Source organism: Sphaerodactylus townsendi, linkage group LG14 (genome assembly GCF_021028975.2).
Source record: "Sphaerodactylus townsendi isolate TG3544 linkage group LG14, MPM_Stown_v2.3, whole genome shotgun sequence".
Classification (NCBI taxonomy): domain Eukaryota; kingdom Metazoa; phylum Chordata; class Lepidosauria; order Squamata; family Sphaerodactylidae; genus Sphaerodactylus; species Sphaerodactylus townsendi.
This window is the reverse complement of record NC_059438.1, coordinates 7,092,968-7,109,890: the sequence shown is the minus strand read 5'-3', so window position 1 is coordinate 7,109,890 and position 16,923 is coordinate 7,092,968. Positions and strand designations below refer to the sequence as shown.

General features: G+C 39.2%; 1 protein-coding gene across 2 annotated transcripts in view; it reads left to right on the top strand.

The window, feature by feature from the left end:
* The window catches only part of CBFB (core-binding factor subunit beta), a 43,009-nt gene that overhangs the window by 9,721 nt on the left and 16,365 nt on the right, over positions 1 to 16,923 (top strand). The gene's annotated exons all lie outside the window — the stretch shown is intronic.

The following is a 16,923-nucleotide window of genomic DNA, read 5'->3' as shown; positions in this document are numbered from 1 at the left end:
CAAATCATAGTTTTCCCGGGGCCTTAAGATATAAACTGAAGGTTACAACATAGAACTTTAATGAGTCTGCTGCGGACCTGTTTAATATGTATATGCCATGGATTGTGTGAGTACTTCATTTTTTATGGTGATGGTTTCCTGTTAACTTGTTCAAATGGTACACAGAAGTAGATCATGACATATATTCTGTGCTAATGTTGCAGCAGTTTTGTGGTTCTTAGATGGATTTTTCAAAACTGCAAGATAATTTAGGGAAGAAGAGAATATTTAGTGTGTGTGTATGTGTGTGTGTTTGCTGCATGTATGATTTACCTTTCAGCAAAGGGGGAAGCCATCACTTGCTGGGGACTATAAGACATCAGCAAACACTGATAGATCATTGGAACAGGGACATCTAATTGAATTATTTCTTTTAGAAATGGTAAATAGTTCAGATTTTCTGCTTAACATTCTTTCAAAGTCCTACATTGGCTATTTCAGTCACAACACTGCAGATAAGTCACTGTAAGCTAAACATAATCTGTTTCAGTGTTCAGTGCAATGGCATTCAATGGAAGTGGGAAATGGGCACAGGTTTGTATATCAATAACATTTCTATAACCTTGACATTTTATATTTAAGATAGAGGCTATTTTGAATGAAAAGCATAAATCCTTTAGTGTGCTTAACAGAGATACCAAGTACCAACATGACAGGCATTTTTCCCTCTTGGAATGAAAGAAGTGTTGTTGGACCTGGGGAAAGAAATATTATGGCAAAAAGTAAATTATCTACCATCAGCGGTGACTTTGAGTGTTTTTTTTCTGTTTGAATGTCATTATAGATGCTATGTTTTCTCTCTAATCCCAGAGGATACATGAATTTTATGTTGATACCTTTTATGTTCAAAAGATGTTCAAATACCTTTACGTCATGCTTTGCCTAGAATAAAATTGTAAAGGTAGCAAATGGCTTAGTAAGATTAATTAAACTTTTGGGGGCTAGATCTGAGAATTCTGTCCTGCTGAAAAGCGGGCCTTCTTTTGATACAAGAGGCATGTTCCTGTGGAAACAAGTTCTTTGGCATCCACTATAGCAGTAGTTCTCAACCTGGGGGTCGGGACCCCTTTGGGGGTCGAACGACCCTTTCACAGGGGTCACCTAAGACTCTGCATCAGTGTTCTCCATCTGTAAAATGGATAAATGTTAGGTTTGGGGGTCACCACAACATGAGGAACTGTATTAAAGGGTCGCAGCATTACGAAGGTTGAGAACCACTGCACTATAGTCTCCACCATAAGTGCAACGGAGCCTTTGGATCCAGCCTTTGGAGTTTCTGCTCATACCTTGTTTTCCATCGCTGGGTTAAATCAAGCTTGCTCGCTTCTGTTGCAAACTATGATATTGCAATTTAGGTGTTGAATGATAGATGTTTGAAACAGGCTGTGGTCCAAAATGTTCTGAGACAGTTTCTCTCTTCTTACATTCAGTGCTGTTTCAATAATGAGTAGTTCAGTGCCAGAAGAGAAGCTTCCATGTTTGCTATATTTGTCAAGACAGTCTCTATACCTGTTTGGCTTTCATATCCTACTATAAAAATTTGGAGAAGGAAGGCATGGTGATGTATGATAACGTTGAGCTAGCCTGGGGTGGGAAATGTGAGCACATGTTGTTCTTCCAAAATATATTTTAGTGGCTCAATAAAAAAAGCATCTTTTGTCAATGATGACTGGGGGTTCCTATGAAGAGTTGACTGTAATTGTTTTAGGTAGCCAGTTAGAGAACCCTTTGTATGCATCAAAGTTTGCCTGCACTGGGCTTGGGGGCAAACATCTGTTATTCCTGTTGCTGCTAAGCAAATACCGTCATCATGAAACTTTTTTAAAAGGCAAGATGTCACCTCCACAGTTGCATTCCTGGCTTTGTGGAATATTGTCCAACATTCGACCATGGTCAGTTGACCAGTGTTCTGATTATCGACCCTATATGATCCTGAGGAGCTTGTCTGGCTTGGGTGAGGGCTGCCTTGTTTGAGAAAGCCAGAGCAGCGAGAACTCCCATCTAAGTCAGTTATCTTTCCCTGTTGAATCAGTTGACGTGGGGATCTACAGAAATGGGGAAAGGCTGAATGCACAGATAAATATTGAAGACGGGTAATAGAAGTCACAGAATATTTTGTCTTTGAACTTGGAAGAAAATTCTGTCAGTGATGTGTCATTTGATTTACAATCTAAAATGGTAGAGAAATGCATCAGCTTCTTCAGATACACATTTAGGGATACATCTCTTATAATGTTGCCAAATACATTTATGTGCTTAAAATATTTTTATTTCAAAGATAAGAACATGGCATTTAATCTTTAACAATAAATTTGCAATTGAACAGTTAGAAGCAGTTTTTGGTAAGCTCAAGCCTTACATTACTTGTGAAATATAATTTTTAAAAATCAACTTGCCTTCACACAGTAGTTAATGGTACTTCCTACCATTAACTACATACAGTAGTTAATGGTACTTGGAAGTAAAGTCCAACAAGGATGTTTAAAACATCTTCCTCATTTCATCTTTTTGATAACCATCATCTTAAGGATCTTTACAAATGTGTAAAGAGAACCGTTTATTTTTAAATGTTGCCCTAGGATCTGGAGATGTTTTCCATATCTGAAATAGATTATTTCCACATATCAGGGAGGTTTTTGATTGCTGAACTACTATGTATTTTAGACAATTTCTGCTTTCTTTGTTGCACAGCTTGTCGAGGCACCAGAAAGGTAGGAGGAACTGGTAAGGAGAGTGCAGAGAAAGTAGGCTCAAGCTTAAATTTGTCCCCATCTTCTAGATCTATCAACTCAGTAATGGTGGAATGAAGGATTAAAAATGCTTCTTCCAAATTGGGCATGCAGTTCAACACTTTTCATTTCTAGTATTTACAGTTTTGTAGATAATTAAGATATTCCATACATGACGTTCTCTTCTTCCCTTCAGGTAGTCTGCACAATGACTCAAAGTATGCCTATTTATATGAGTTAAATGAACCTTGATGTTGTGTATACTCTACTAGCCCCTAAATAGGCTTAGGGAATATAATACCTGCAATACTTACATTGTTGGTCCTCTGTTGTTCAAGTTTCTCAAGTTACTTGGCTGAGATGTGTCTACCTTGTTCTCATGACTGATGCTGGATTGGCATACGCCATGTGCAGCTTGTATACCAGACTATCTTGAGCGCAGGAGCTCTGGTTGAAAAATTCCTTTCCTGCTTTCTGTAGCAATTCTGTGTTATTGATTGAGTTACATATGCAATGCCATTAGGAACAGGTATCACATTTTTTGGCTTATACACCAAGAAGTATTAAAAGAGCATTTGATCAGATGTAGTTGAAATGGATGAGGACAAGAGGAGAGATTATCTTTTCCCCCTCCTTAAGTAAGACATAACCCCTTGCTTGGGAGTTTAACTCCCTCCTTCATTATGTTTGGCTAGCTGGTGAAGGTAGATCAGATATCCTGTTTCATTTCCTGATCCGTCTTTGTTTTTAGTTACTTGCTGACAGAACTTCTTTGTTTTTGTATGACATCGTATTGGTTTCTGATTAATGCACAGAGTAAAGGCTCAACCAGTTTCGCAAAGCTTCTGGAATAGCAGAGAAGGAACTCACCACTACTGATAGGCTGTGACATGAGCATTCTAGGAAAATGTGGCATTACTTTTGCAGACCTCCTTTTCTAAAGCTTGGATTTTCTATAGCACACATAAGACTGTTACATTGCATGATGGGATGTGCACTAAACTCTTCATAGATTTGTGCTTGCAAGGCACAGATGCATGTGTTTAGTCACAAATGTTTTTAGCATTATTTTTAAATGGTTGGTAGACTTTTTGGACTGGGTCTAGCAGTGTGAATCATGTTAAAGGCCAGAATTTGATGTGCATAGCAGTCCTTACAGTGCCCCTGAAAAGCAGGCCAGTAATATTTCTTGCTGTTTTTGAGTTTGTAACGGGAAGAGGCTTCAGCTGAGAGACATTGGCTTGCCTGAAGGTACCTTATAACCTGATAAAATTTCTGTTTCAGTTTCCTATACGTTTGTGCAATTAATGGCTAATGTTTCTTCCTGGCTTTCTGTTAACAGTGCCCATTTCAACTTTCATGCCTTCAACAGCTCTAGCAGTAAACCAGCTTCTCTCCTCCCCATCCTTCCTCAGTATTCACTTCTGCAAACCTTTTGTAAGCATTCTTACATCCTCTCTACATTTCTGAAGTCCTTTTCTTTTTCTTTTTTGTCTTGTGTATCCTTCTTTGATTAGACTGTTGCGTACAGCACAGTTTCTAAAAGCTGTAGGTGCTATATTATTTTCTGCCAAAAGGTTAAAGCAGACTTGTATATTTATCTGTCAGATGTTGGACCTTCTTTGTTGTAGAATTCTACATTTGGGTCCTAGTGCCTACTTTCTTCTGCTCCTCTGCTGTTCGAACATAAAAATTAAAGTTAAAAAACCCACCCTCGGGACTTTGTTGGTGCCAAACATGTGATCGGAATGGCCATGCAGAGCCAGCATCAACTGTGAGGAGAGATGCAAGCCCTGCCCAGGGGCATGGTGAGGGCTGTGCAGGTAGCCAAACAGTATACAATTCAAGGCATGCAACGAAGCTTCAGGCGGCACAAACCCACCGGCGAAAGGCCCCTCAGCCACTCCCAGCCACCCCCTCCAGCGAGCAGTAGCGAGAGGTGGCAGGCGCAATGACGCAAGTAATCCAACTCTCTTCTCCCAGCATGCAGCTATCCCTGTCCATGTGTGGTTTTGCTCCGATGGCCCAAAAGTGCCACAAAAAAAGTAAGTGGTTGACAATTTGGATCAACATCTTCCAAAACGTCCTATTGTTAACAGCCTTGCTCAGTCTTGCAAACCTTTATGAAGTCAGTCCATCTCATGTTGGGTCTTCCTCTTTTCCTGCTACTAGCTGGGTGCAAAATGAACACCAGGGAACAAAAAGGAAGGAATCTAAATTGCAAGCTCAGCCACAGCACGCTCTAGTTGTTACTCCTGATAGTATGTTTGCAAAAGAGCCGCAAGATTGCTAGATTATGTGACTCTTCTTAAAAATGCAACAATAGCCAAAGCAATAACCTGTTAATCATATAAGGATTCTCAGAGGGGAGAAGATCTCCAAAAGGGATTATTATGGCACTGTGTAAGAAACATTAGTCTTAAAACAAAGTGAGCCTGTTATTGTATTCTTTAGGTTTTAAGATTTTCTTCTATTTTTAGATATTGCCTCTTTTTTGCTAACTCAAGATGGGACACAGTCTTGAAAAGGGAAGGGTGGTTTACAAATCTAAGAAATAAATAAGTGTTTTAAAGCAGATGAACATTTTATAATTATCAAATATATTAAAGTCTAACATTAATAAGGAGTACTGTGTTCAGTTCTGGTCGCCACATCTCAAAAAGGATATCAAAGAGATAGAAAAAGTACAGAGAAGGGCAATAAGGATGATTGAAGGATTGGAGCACCTTCCTTATGAGGAGAGGCTGCAGCATTTGGGACTCTTTAGTTTGGAGAGATGTCTGAGGGGGGATATGATTGAAGTCTATAAAATTATGCATGGGGTAGAAAATGTTGACAGAGAGAAATTTTTCTCCCTTTCTCACAATACTAAAACCAGGAGGCATACATTGAAAATGCTGGGGGAAAGAATTAGGACTAATAAAAGGAAACATTTCTTCACACAACACGTGATTGGTGTTTGGAATATGTTGTCACAGGAGGTGGTGATGGCCACTAACCTGGATAGCTTTAAAAGGGACTTGGATAGATTTATGGAGGAGAAGTCGATCTATGGCTACCAATCTTGATCCTCCTTGATCTGAGGTTGCAAATGCCTTAGCAGACCAGGTGCTCTGGAGCAACAGCAGCAGAAGGCCATTGCTTTCACATCCTGCCTGTGAGTTCCCAAAGGCATCTGGTGGGCCACTGTGAGTAGCAGAGTGCTGGACTAGATGGACTCTGGTCTGATCCAGCAGACTTGTTCTTATGTTCTTATGAGTACAAGAATGTCCAGTGTTGAAAATATTGCAGTGTAACTCTCTGTCTTATTAGTCTTGACCACTAGAGGACCAGAAAGAGAAGTCTTGCATTTATAAAAGTTACTCTGCCTTCTGAATTAAGAAATGTCATAATCTTGAAACAATATCTATGCCCTTGAAGATGGCATTGTTAATCAGATCTTGTTCAACTTTGTATGATACTGGGAAGAAGAGAGTTGTATTCTGTTTAAACCCCAAACCCAGTTAGCACATTCTTCTCAGATGTAGAATTAAATGTGTATACGCAGTCTCTCTTCCTGGCAGAATTAAAGCAAGCTATTACTCAGCTGAATCAAAAGTATCAGATGATGAATACCAGCAAGGTTTTTATGCTGTAGTGGTGAAGTTTGCTTAGAATTCCTGACAGACAGTGATGTCAGTGTCTGGCAGACTTGATCTTGTAACGGAGGAATTAGTTACAAATATTACGCTATAGTAACACGAGTGTGGTCACAAAAACTAAATATTTAAATTAAAAAATACTGATGAGTGTGAAGCAAAAAAAGTTTTCCATTGAGAAAACTGGTATGCTAAAATAAATGGACAGTAGACATATTCAAACCAGGATCATAAAGGACTATAGAATACTATAGCAAAAGTATTTGCTCAGTACTGCCTTGATTGTCAGTCACCCTGGTCCCATTAGACCTTGCAGGAATACTGTGTACACCTCTGGTACCAGCAGGGAAAATCTACCAAGTATGTACGCAAGAAAAGTAAAGATATAGATTCCCTGCTGATCCATTGAAGAGCACACCTTTATATGAATTCAGCACAAAACTGTGAATTGAGAGCACTGTGTCTTTATAGGTTCTCTGCATCTATTTTCTACAGATCATATGGTATCAGCTATAGTATGTCAAGTTGTTCAAATAATGGAGCATTTCCTAAGGTGCATGGAGAAATGTTCATATCTATGCACATAAATATGGATTTCACACATGATATACTATGGAAAAACTGGAGTTAAATTTCACAGATGATCACTACATGGGGTTTTCTGTCACCAATTGCTTTTTAATCAAATAGGAAACAAATTACAAAAATAACAAGGATCTGGTTGGTTATGTAAGGCAGCTGGTAGAATAGCCCTTGAACACATTGGCAGTAATGGCGATAACTGTGAAACTGAGCTCCTGTCTTGGTTCTTTTGGATCTTAGCCCATAGCATGCAGCTTTTGCTGTTGTATGAGCTAGCCACTGAATCCAGAGGCAGTCCAATAAGTAGCTTATTGTTTTGTTGTTGGTTGGTTCATTATTATTATTATTATTATTTACTTTGATAAGCCACTTTTGGTCTATTCAGGGAAGAAAATTGGGGTGTAAATATATATGGTACAAGTTGTGTGGAGCTGTGTAATATATTAAAGATCCCATAGTTAATAGATCAGGTGTATTTGGCTCTTTCTGTCTCTATTCATGTGTAAGACGTAAAGATCCCTTCATGGATTAATAGCTACTTAAAGCTGATTCATACTTTATTTTTGACTACCAAAATCATGAACATGCGTAATACAATACATGAGCTGAGAATGTGCGAATTCTAGCTGTAGCAACTTTTGTTATCTTACACTGAAGATCAGAAATGTGTTGAATTTTTAATAACCTATAGGTGCAGCAGTTTGAGGTCTGATTGTATTGTACTGTAAAATCTATGGCTGCACTGAGCCACCAGGAAGAAGTGTTTCTTCTTATTATCAGCTAAGTAGCCTAGAGAAAAAAATCTGTGAAAGGAAATTTTTTAATTATATATGTATTAAATGTTATCAAGTCACTTCTGACTCATGGCGACCCTATGAATCAGTATCCTCCAAAACATCCTATTAACAGCCATACTTTTTTTCCATTGAAAGGAATTCAAGGCTGCTTACATGGGCATCATTGCACTTTTTCATGCTCTATCCCTGTGATGTAGGTATGACTGAGAAATAATGACAAATTTTAGTGAGCTTCATAGATAAATTGTTTGGAGTTGTTTGGCATTGCACCAGCATTTTAAAGCTGTAGTCAGACCCTGCTATTGTGAGTGCATAATATCAATTACTTTCGTCGTCGTCATCATCATCATCATCATCATCAAATCCGTCATGCTAAGTACCATATTGGGCAACAAATGCTCTTCAGTATCTCCAGTCTTACTTTACCTTCTTTAAAGAAGATCAATGTGGTCCTGTGTTTTCCTTGTTTTCTTTTTGCTTTAGTCTATATACAATGTATAAATTTTAATTGTATGTAACATGAAATTTTAGCTATGTTGTGACCTGCTTTGAGTCTGACTTGGTCAGGAAAGGGCAAACTAGAAATTGAAATAAATAAATCAGGGACTCTAACTTCTTTGAACACTTACTGCTACTTAATATAATATACTTCTTAAGGGAAACGTTATTGGGGAGGCTCATGACAAGGAGATTGCGTTCTGGAGAGCCCAGAGAAGAAAGAAGTTTGATTATGATCTTGGAAAACACTGTATTGTTGAAGGCTTTCACGGCTGGATTCAACAGGTTCTGGTGGGTTTTCTGGGCTGTGTGGCTGTGGTCTGGTGGATCTTGTTCCTAAAATTTCACCTGCATCTGTGGCTGCATCTTCAGAGGTGTATCACAGAGGGAAGTCTGTTGCAGGCCAAACGTTAGGAACAAGATCCACCAGACCACACCCCGGAAAACCCACCAGAACACATTTATCTAGGGAAAATGAGTAAGGAATAGGTGTTGTCTATGGGCAACAGTTGTGTTGGTGAACAAATATTGTGTGTGTCTGAAGAAACACTAAAACATTCCTTCTTGCTTATTCTTTTTTAAAGATTTATTTGCTTCTGTATATCTTTTGAGACAGGATGCTGCTTTAATCCCCAGCAGAACCTCTCTGGTATGCAGTATAGAATCTTATGTTTTTAGTAGTCAGAATGTCTGTTCTTGAGTGACATTATTTCAGAGGAGTGTAGAACATTGGCTGTTCCTGAGTGGTTTGTTGTCCAGATGTAGGGCAGAATGCCAGTTGGCAATCATGGTGGTCTTGCTATGAATAAGTGCTTAAGGGAAAACATTGCAATTCATCTGTAGACTTTTACTCATTTCCTTCCCTCACCCCACCTCACTGAGTTACGCTGCTGCTTGTATTTATAGAGTAGAGGAAGCCCTTTTAACAGTTTTAAATTAGAATCTGGTTTTATACCGTTTTTAGAAACTCAAAAATAAAAGTCATATATCCTCTCTCATTTGTATCCAGAAAACATTGGTTGCAATTAGTGCAGCATTGTAACCCCTTTTGTATTAAGTTGCTTCAGACATCTTTGTGGCCGTTAGTTTTCTTGGAGCTTCCTTCTGTTGGCTTTGCTGCGTGCTTGTAGCTTAGAAGTTCTGAATGATTTTGTTTGTACATATGATGCTGTTTTTCCAGTAATAGTTCTGCACTGTGATATATCTCTGTGTAAAGTAAATATAGTTGAGGAAGAGAAGGAGAAGCCAGTAACTAACAATAAAAAATTACTCAGTTTGAAAACCAATCAGTATTCAATTTTCTGCCAGTTAACCCCAGCTACCAACTGTCTTCCTCAGGTGTTTTATAACACTTCCTAATGTTGCTGAAGTGAGAACTTTAGTAAGACTCTGAGGGAACAGTTGCCGTTACTTAAATGGAAGAGAGGGCTCATCCTGGACCCAGCCACAGTTTTTATTGATTGACTTCATTGGCATCTTGCTTTTTTCCCTAAGAGACCCTGGGACATGGACAATATATACTCCCCACTAAACATTCCCTTCTCACTAGACACAGTGTGTAACAGACTTCCCTCTGTGATACACCTCTGAAGATGCCAGCCACAGATGCAGGCGAAATGTTAGGAACAAGACCCACCAGACCACGGCCACACAGCCTGGAAAACTGACCAGAACCAGATGAATCTGGTCGTGAAAGCCTTCGACAGACCCAAAATAGTTTATGCCCTTCTCTTCTCTTTTTTAGGCTCACAGTATCCATGTGAAATAGTCTAAGCTGAATGGTGTCAGATTGACCCAAAGTCTCCTGGAAAACTTCCATGGCACTGTAGGGACTTGAAAGTGGGTTTCTCAAATCCTAGTCCCACACTCTGACTGGGAGGGAAGGGGAATAACTATATATGACATTGGTGGATTGCCTTGGGTCAGTCCAGGGCCTTTCATTTTGAACATGCATGTACAAGACAGTGAAAACCTCTTTGCTTCCTGAGGAGAAAGCAGCGCAACTTCCTCATTGCTGCAAGGCACGCTGCTTCTCCATATTCTTGTTAGGTAAATGGAGCATTAGACAAGTAGTGGGGAAGTAGCACAGAAAGCCTCTCATGGTTCAGGTCCAATCTTAAAAGTTTCTTTCTAAGCACAAGCAAATAAGCAAAACAATAGAAGGAACTGGACTGGAAACTCAGAAAACATTTTTTTAGAAAAACTTTTCTGGCTAAATAAACGTACAAAATTTCTCTGATAGTTACACTTCTTTTTAAGGGAGGTTGAGAAAGTCCACATTTGGTAGTTGAAAGCACATAAAACTGGCAAAGGTGGTAATGAGGTTCTTTCTCCTTACTTGATCACATTGCAAGGTTTACCTGTGGAGAAGGGGTTTAGTTTTTGCCAGTCATAAAGTGGTGGTCTTATGAAAATGTTCCATCCCCAGAAGTGCAGACCAACGTATTTTCACACCGTGCTTTTAGGTTGGTGTGATGGTGTGAAGAGAATGAAAGGATCTTTCTGTCCAGGCTGCCAGAGGTGTTAGATTAAAAGGTTTTTCTTTGATCTTCCTCGGGTGGGGTTTTGCAGGCTGCTATGATGTCTGCGTACATGTCAAATTTGAGATGTCTTCCTGACAGTCTTTGAAGGAACAGAGAACTTCTAGTGCTGCTAGACTAGAGCTAAGGGACAAGTGCCCTCTTGCATTTGTGTTACCATTTGGTCATATGTTCTACTGTCACAATGTACAGGGCAAGACTGAGGATTGGTTGCTGCCTTTTAGACAGTCTTTGATTTAACAGCTCCTGTATTTTGTTCCCAGAACCACAATAAAATCAGGGTGTCAACTACATTTATAATAAAATTCTGATACTGCTGTCCATAATATAAATGTACCTTACATTCTATAGTTTGGGCGCAACAGACCAATCTCTCAGGAAGTAAGCAAAGGCTAGGGCAGGGGTAGGGAACCTGCGGCTCTCCAGATGTTCAGGAACTACAATTCCCATCAGCCCCTACCAGCATGGCCAATTGGCCATGCTGGTAGCCCCTGGGCTAGGGGCTCATCAGTGTATTCCCAGAGCAGCAATGAAATCTGGGTGTTAACTTCATTTCCTCACCTGGTCTGTAATAAAAATGGAAGCAGTTATTCATAAAGTAAATGTGTATCATCCATGCTATGGTATATAGATTCAGTGTGCTTGCTTATTTCCTGAGCAATTTGTCTGTTGCCCCCAAAGGCTAATGGCTCATCAGTGCATGAAACTGATAAATTCAAAATGTTCATTTTCTAACTGCTGTTGTTCCAGCGGTGTGTCACAGTTTTAAAATGAAGACTTCAATAAGCTAAAGTTAGCATTTGAACATAATAGTTGGGTCACAGTTGAAACAATAGAGAATTAACCGAAGTATTATTTTTCCTTCTTTGCTGTAGATAAAGTATATCAATAAAGGTTTGCCTACTATTAGTGGTATCCCTGCCTAGCTTTCCATACATATGCTTCCTACTTGTAGAGATATGAAGGCATGGGAAAAATGCGGGGGGGGCGGGGGGGCGGTTCTGGAGAAAAACAAAATTTGAGAGAAAGTTTAAAAAGTCCTATGAAATATAAACTGCTTTAGAATAGAGGCAAAGCTAATAAGGTACAGTTTTTCTTAGTAAAAATGTAGAGCATGAAAAGACTAAACTTAAAAAAATCATAATGGAAATTTCAGAGAAGAATGAAAGGAAAACTGAAATATTTATTCTTTTGTAATGAATGAAATGTTTTTGAAAGCAAGGGTTTTCTCAGTCAAGTGTGCTGAATTTGAAAAGATTTAAGGCCTTCCTTTAAATTTTTCCAATAGAAATTTGAGGACCACTAAGTGTATAGTACCCTGTGTATACTAGATTTTCAACAATGATTTTTGCTTAAATATAAATCATTTGGTAACAGTAAGCTATAATATGTTTAATGATGATACATTATTAAAATGTTCAGTGTTCTCAAAGTTACAAACCTACTAGGCAAATATGCTGGTAGCCCTTCCACTGGTGAGAGTGTTCTGCCCCCCCAAAATCTTTCAACTTTTTTTCTGCCTGTCATATGGCAATAGTTGAGTTACACAAGATAGCATAGGTATAGCAGTTGGCAGCTCCTTCTCAAGTATTAGATATGTTTGCAGGGTTTTTTTTACTGGAAACAGACATTTATAACTTTAAATTCCACAATTATCCTAGTTAGTGCCATTTTATGCTAACACAGTTATAAAAATGAATTTTATGTTACTAAATTAGTGAGGAACTTAGATTTGGTAGAAACGTAAGTATTGCATCTATTTCAGTTATGCTCAGAATTTGTCTCCCTTCCCTAAGAAAAATAAATATGTTCCCTCCATGGCTTGAGTATTTCCAGAGATGTTATGTCTTTGGCCTCCATTCCAACAAAGCTACTTTAAAGACCCATCAAAGTCACAACAGCCTGGGAAGGTGAGGAGGAGTTTGTGTTTAGAAAATGTGGATATCACTTCTCCAGAGGAAGTGCTTGAGGCAGTTTACAACATATAGGGGAAAAAACACCTATTAGAATGCAAATTAAAAGAGCTGTCTCAATTTGGCTCGCATTCACACATCACGTTCACATGGTTGGCATCTTAAGGGCATTTTTTTAAAGGGTGAAGGGAAAAACCAGCGGCAGGACGAGGACAAGAACAGCAAGAGCAATGGAGGGAAAGATGAGAATAAGGGAGCAGGATCATGTGTCAGGGACAAGACAGGAATGGTAGCAACATCATAAAATCCATAAAATATTTTTGAAAGCCACCTAAGCAGTGCGATTAACCTCAAAAGCGTGGACAGGCAAGTTATTTTGAACTGGACCTGACAGCTGAGTGTCACAGATTGTATGTTGGGCAGTGTGTAGGCAGAGGACATTCTGAAGACAGAGTGCCACCACCAAGAAACCCCTGTATCTGATTGCCCCCCAGTTTGGAGCAGGGTTTGAGATGAAGGATTTAGCTCATGAGCAGGACAATATAGTGTAAGTCCAGGTCCCAAGCCATTTAGGAAAGCACAAACACTTTGAATTGCACCCAGAAATGGATATGCTGCTAATGCAGATTTTCAGTAGGGCGTGCATCAAATTCCTGCTAACAACCTGGTTGCAATATTTTGGACTGAGACTTCCTGACAGTTTTCAGAGCCAGCCCCACATTGGGCATATTACTGTCATCTAACCTGGATGTTAGCAGAAGATTGATGACCAGTCTCTGAAAGGATTTCTTAAGAGGTTGCCAGGTCTAAGTCTGGGTATGTCAAGCACTGTTGGGCAGCATTGGTTACAAATAAGCGATTGTTTCCCTCATGAATTTGTTCTGCATTATTTTGTAACAGGCATGTCTATAAAACAAATTCATTGGGAAGTGGAATTGAAATATTTAGTGGCTGGGATGATTCAGGGGCAGGTGGACTCAACACATAATGGGTGTGGTTAACAAGCAGACAAGGCATTGACTATGTACTTGTGAATGGGGATGATACATGTGATGAAGCTTATGCAGTGACTCACACCTGACTGCTGTCTTCAAGAATACACAGTGAACATGTATTCTGGGAATATGACTGAAAACCAATCCCAGTGCTGTAATATGTTCTCCCCGTTGCCCACTGTGGTGCCTTTGTGAGTGTGCTGACTCAGTGTGGTGGCAACTAATCAGAATGAAATGTTGAGTTAGAAATGATTCAGTTGTGAGATGGATTGTCCATTTGGACTAAAAAGTGGAATGAGGGAATGAAATTTTGAATGTAGATTTTCCATTCATATTGGAGTATGTTTTCTTCTGACAGTACTATAAATGTACAGTTTTAACCTGATTTTATATTTGTCTTGATAAATCTTGGGGTGGGGGGGGGGGAATCTTTGAGAAGGTAGAATTCCTGTGCTTTAGGATAAGGCTAACTTGTTTTGATCTGTGTTCCAACATAATGTGTACATTCATTCAGTTTATAGGGCACTTTTCCCCAATGGCTCAGAGCAGCTTGCAACAATTGTATTACATAAATAACAATAAAACTAGTAAACACTGCAATAACGTTGCAGTGCCACCAGAATCTGAGAGATAATACTCCAGTACATCCTCCCATACAAGCATGTCTACATTCATATCAGAGGGACAAAAGAAAAGGAGGAGGAAAGTGGGGCAGGGGAAAAGAAGGCCAGCTCGATGGATTCTGTTTCCACCCTCGCCCATAGGCCTGGTGGAACAGTTCTGTCTTACAAGCCCTGTGCCACTGTACTAAGTCCCACAGGATCTTGGTCTCACTTGCCAGAGCATTCCACCAGGCCTGGGCCAGAGCTGAGAAAGCCCTGGCCCTGGTTGAGGACAGCTAGGCAACTTTTGGGGCAGGGACCACCATCTCCAGTGCTTAGATCTTGCAAAGTTTTGTCATAAAGTCGGTTACCTTATAGCAGGTTTTTCCCCTCATTTATATTGTGACTCATTGACTTGGCTTGAAATAGATCTTTTGTTTGGGAAAAAAACCCATTTGTTGATAGGTTCTAAGTAAGCGGTGTTCTTCCCCCCTTCCCCTTAGAAGTTGGACAGTACATACTTCAAATATTGCAGGGCTTGTGGGGTGTTTGGGGGGCTTTTTTGCTGTAAGAAATCTTGGTAATTTTTGTTCACCAATAAATGGACCGTGGGCTGATATACTTTTTAATTGTCTTTGATGGTTTTGAAGGCAAGTGTGTTTAAACAAGAGTGTCTGTTTAGTAAAAATAGGAAAGAGGTCGACTGCCATAACCTGGGCATTGGCAACCTTCTCCGCTTCTTACAAGACGGCATCCAATCTGGATTGCGGGCCCCCACTCTGAAATACGTCTTGCATTTTTAAAAGTATATTTTATTTTCAGTAAGCATTGCAAACCTTTTGTAGGAGACTTAATTTATATTTGAACCTATTACTTCTTTCTCCTATTTGCACAAGAAAATTTTTCACTTAATTTGTGTGATATAAGCTGATCAAATAAAAGTTTTTTGAAACACACAAAAGAGCCATTTTTTACGGCACACGTTGTTATTCCTAACAAAATTCCTTCCTTGCATAATTTTCATGGGATACCAAAAACTTCTAGGTGATTTTGGTGGCGACGGCTGTTTGACTTATGGTGACTCACATTTCAGGTAGTACACTTTTAAAAAAAAGATAAAATTGTGTTGGTGGGTGCTGTGCTCCCCAAACAAGAAGTTGAAAGGAAACAGCTTTTATCTTAGAAAAAGGAAATGTGGCCAAACTGTTTTAACTGTGGCAGCCAGCAGTTTCCTTTTTCCAAAGTGTCGCCTTTCATTTTTCCCTCTGACGGAGGAAATCGACTAGTATGATTTAAATGGAGGTTTTGATGAAGAACAATGTCAACCCAAAGAGCCAGAGGAGATGATGTTTGTGCTTGCTACAACCAGTAACAAGAAATTAAACTGTTTATTGTGCAGTAAACCATGGGCACAAAGAAATCATAGCAGAGTGCAAGATTTGCTGAAAGATTCAAAAACTGCAGTAATAGCTAATAGTCTTCAGAATAGTCAGGGTTCTATCAAAGGTATCAATATAGATTAAAACAACTGGGCAATCAGCCATAAGTACAAAAAAAGACAAGCTTGGGACCAATGTACAAAATTATGATTAGAGCTGCACATGCAGTGATAGCATTGGGCTGGAAAGATAATAAGAAATGGACAATCTCAAAATGGTTGGAATATGTATGGGAACAAATACAGTTAGAAATTTTTGAGATGATGGTAAAAATATGCCATGGCAAGAGAAATTAAGAGATATTACGAAGATATGGACAATGTTTGTGAACTGGATAAGAGAAGCCGGATTTAACGAAGAATTCTGGAAGAGAATACGAAGAATGGATCTTCTGCTGCTTGCTTGAACAACAGAGAAAAAGAAGAAGGGAAGGGAGGGAAAAAAGGGGGGAAATGTATAGTTAGAAAAATGTATGGTATGTAACGGTTACATAAACATTCTATACAATAAAAAATTTAAAAGAAAAGAAAAGACAAGCTAAAATCAGGGCGTGATGCAAACTGTGGTAATGTAAATTCATAGATCGTAGGTGTCTCTGGTGTTCATACATCTCTAATGTTATTTTGGCTACTGCGAAATCAGTTATGAATTATATGAGAAGACAGTGTTTTGGCAGGGGAAGTTTTTTTGTGTTAGTTCCTGAAAAAAAGTATCCTCAAAATACTTTTCCTGTTTCAGATTCAATCAGTTGGATCAGCTGAGCCTTTTAAAACTTTGATTCCATATATGCTGTACAGTCTGAATGTTTGTGACTTGATTTCCAAGGGCCACTTTTACAATTATATTTAAGAGAGCCTTATCACTGTGTTGATCGCAGAGAAGCATATTTATGATATATTAACCTGATTTTTTTTGTGTAAGCCATTCTCTCTCACCCTCCCCATCTCTTAGAGCTGGAGTGGTTAGAGTGTCAGGAACTGGGAGACCCAGGTCTGAATATCCGCTTGCCATGGAAGCTTGCAGGGTGACCCTGGGCCAGTCACCCATTTTCAGCCTAACCTATCTCACTGGGCTGTTGTGAGGATAAAAAGGAGAGAAGAATTATGTAAGCCACTTTGGGCCTCCTTTGGGGAGAAAGGCAGGGTATATAA